Genomic DNA, 3,919 nt, shown 5'->3' with positions numbered 1-3,919 from the left:
TGACCAGCTTTGGCATGATGACATATGACAGCATAGATGAAAATATTAATGATTTTATTGAAGCCCTAATAAAAATACAAATAGCTCAGTACTTCTGAACATCCGAACTGTGAGAATGTTTTAGGACATTCATAGGAGCGCGTCATGGATGCATTGTCTCTCCAGCTCTTTTTAACATATTTCTGGAGCATAATATGGTGGAAACTCTAGAAGGATTTACTCCCAGCTTGACCATAAATGGGCGGCTTACTTCCAATCTCACAATTGCAGACCTCATTGGAGAAAATGCAGACCAGGTAGAAGAACCTTCTTCAAAACTGGATGCTGCAGCTAGAACAGTTGCTATGGAAATCAGTTCCAAAAAAAAAAAGAAGAATACTGGTTTGTTGTGAAGATCGTACGAGATGTTGCATACAGTGAAATAGCTAAACATTAAAAGACGATAACTCATGTAAATATCTAGAGTCAAACAAAAAAGAGATGGAGGATCAATAAGAGGGATAAGAAAAAATCTCTTAAGTTTTGTATCCGTTATTGTGAGCTAACCTTGTGGAAACTCTGGAAGAGTAACATCAGCTTCAACGTAAAACTAAAACTGTAGTCTTCGCTTGTGAGTCATACACAATTATTCCAATGTGAAAGTTGTACACTGAACTAAGCTTTTTAATTTCGGGATTTGTATAATTGGCCAAGTTGACAATATCCTAGGGATACAGAAACAGATGACCTTTACATCATTTGCACCCATAGATTTCAAGGTCTTCATGTTTTGTCATGAACGTTATGGTGCAGACAAGACAATGGTTGACATCACATTGAGACTTTGTCATAGATACAATAAACTAATAAAGCAGTTGACGTGTCTGTATTGTACATGATATCTTTCAATGGTCTGACAAAGTTGAACAATGACAAATATGTTTTAAAATGACAAAATTAAAATATAAACGTAACGAAATAAGTGATTAAAATTATTGATGTATGTAGTACGATTCAAGGGATCCCAGAGCCTGCCAGCTTACCTGGCTTGTTATAGTTTTCTTTTTTGACAGTGGGCTGGGCAGCAGAAAAAAAAATACAACAAATTTAAATTACTTAAATATTCTCCCTTGAAACATCTCGCTCCGAAATGTTTCAATTTGGGTCGTTTGGAAAGCAACTTGAAGTACATAGATGGAAAGACGATTAAAAAAAATATTTAAGAAAGTTGTGAGTTGCTTAGAAAATACAAATTCCTTGAAGATGTTTATACCTAGGTACTCAGTATTCAGTTCAGGTTATTTCACAGAAATGGATACAATCAAATCTATCACACACATTTGGACTTCATTTAGAAACCTAATGGGATGGATGTAAAGCCCCAAGGATTAGATCTGTTAGAGAGCTGTTTGAAGGATGAGCATAATCAAACAGTGTTTAGAGTTAGTAAAGTGCCCCTATCGGTTAACGAGTGTGTAATGTGGCCAGCACAACGACAAATAGACTCTACTTTCCAAAATTAATGTCAGGTACACATTAGTGTTGGGTGGAGTCAAAGGGGTTCTAAAAACCTCAAGGCTCAAAATCCTAGTCTTCACCGAGATTCGAACATGGGACCCCCTCATTTCGGAAGCCAAGCCCTTTACCACTCATGGCATGTCATCATGTGATAGCATACTAAGTCAGACACATAACACATTTTGTAATAATGTCATACAAAGTAATACGTTTACAGATCTGCATTGATGAAAATATAAAAAAAAATGAAAGAGAAAAAGCGAGATGATATAGTTCAAAATAAATAATGCATGACATCACATGACATCACATGATATGTATACATGGCATCAAATATTAATTTCAACATTGTCTTTTTGACATCCTGACACTCTTGACGTCAGAGTTGACGTAACAAAAAAAAATACGTTGCTACATGATTGGAACTATTTTACCAAACGTATCAGTCGTCCTACTTAAGAATAACGAATAAACGACAGACCAAAAGACAAGTGTACGAAAAAAAAAAAAAAAAAAACCCACAATATCATTAGTAACACATTAAACTCTGCAATATGCCGAAAATAGAAAAGATTTTCATGTATGGCAAAAAAGTGATTTACTGAAAATAGAACTTGTAATATAAAAGATAATTGAAGTAGTAATAATGATAATAACAATGATAATCATGTCAGTTTCTCCCATTCTTGTGTTACGAAGCAAGCCACTAACCAGGTAGACTGTCCGTTATTTTTCATTATATATTTTTGGTTAATAATACACTTGAATTTGGACATGTGCAAAATAACAATAACATATGAAATATAATAACATTGAAAAAGGATTATGTACATATATACACATATATTTTTTCTATGTGTTTATACTAGTCAATCTGTTTAAATATAATCAGTCTTTAAACACATTTTATACATATACGCAAAGTTAATATAAGTTAGTTGTTTTAATAAGTGTATTTTCTATTTAAAAAAAAATGGAGTGTAATCTTATCTTATAAATTACAGACGTTACTCCACGCGTATCCATTTATCACTCTAGACATCAATGTCTAATTAGTGGCTTTAGATCTGCCAAATCGTTTGTTTTCCTGGCTGATTCGTGCAAACCATTTCATGTTTTAACGGCACTAGTAAAGTAGTAGTACTTGTACGAATTTGTCCTAGCATAATGTGTATAAGAAATGTCCCGCATAGAAATCAAAACGGTTTAACCAATCTTGATCAAACTTGGCATAAATGTTCCTTAGATCATGGCGGAGACCGTAGTGTATGTTTAAGCCCCTAACACTACCTGAGGGCACTAAAAAGAAAGATCTGTTAGGAGAAATCCTTCCTAGCAGCTAACGGGATAATGAGGGACAGAGAAGGCGCTCCGATTCCCTGATGAACTTTTTTTAAATGTCGATTGGACTAGAGAACTCAAGATTGATCTGTTTGCAAAGAAATATTTGTGCTTAAGTTTCTGCCCACGAAACATAGAGAACTGATGACAGCAAGAGAATAAAAACAGGTAAAGAAACTCCCCTGGAAACTCGGGTAAATAAATTCGTGTTTACATCTACACAAAATTAATGTGGTATAAAGGAGCTGATATCACGCTAGCGATAAAAGAGAGGAGAGATGATCAGATGAATTGTAAGTTTGTCATGATACTCGTATACGGGGAAAGCTGAAAGCGATACGGCAAAGTCCGAATTTTGCTTGTAACTGGTAGCTTGGAATCACAATCAGATATAGAGATACATAGACTCACAGAGAAATCACTCTTTTCCTCTTAACACTAAAGTAAAAAAAAAAGTTTTCCTTTCAGACCTTGCGGTCTATAGGGCAGACGATGTTAAGGTCACCTGTTTCTTTGGACAAAGGTTAACGAGCAGGGTGTTATGTGACCAGCACAACGACCAACAGCCTTAACTTTTTCCAATTAAGGTCAGGTACCCATTAGAGTTTTATGGACTCAGGGGCGCCCTATGCTATGGAGTGTGTGTGTGTGTGTTTCTATGGTGATGGTGGGAAGAGGTTAGCGATTGGTTGTGAATTATGCAATATAGGTGGCATTGTCGTCATTTGATCTTAGTTAAGATAGACGATTCAAGAACGGGAGACTGAAAGGTTGTGTTATTATTGTAGTCAGTTAGATTTTGTTAAACAAAAATTATTACTAAAGCTTGATACATTTACTTTATTTCGTATCAACTTGATCTTATTTATATTATAGTATTGTTAAAAAAAGAAGCTACTAAAGTTATTTTGAGTTTTAATTTAATTTTATTCAAGTTGCATTACACCAACATCGGTTTAGTTGTCTACCTGCAGTTTTGTGCTGTCATCGATCTTCAACAACACCCTAAAAATTTCGAAATTAAAAATCCCAGTCTTCATCGAGATTCGAACCCAGGACGCCAAGTGCCTAACCACTCAGC

The sequence above is a fragment of the Biomphalaria glabrata genome, chromosome 1, assembly GCF_947242115.1.
Source record: "Biomphalaria glabrata chromosome 1, xgBioGlab47.1, whole genome shotgun sequence".
Classification (NCBI taxonomy): Eukaryota; Metazoa; Mollusca; class Gastropoda; family Planorbidae; genus Biomphalaria; species Biomphalaria glabrata.
This window is presented reverse-complemented; position numbering follows the sequence as displayed.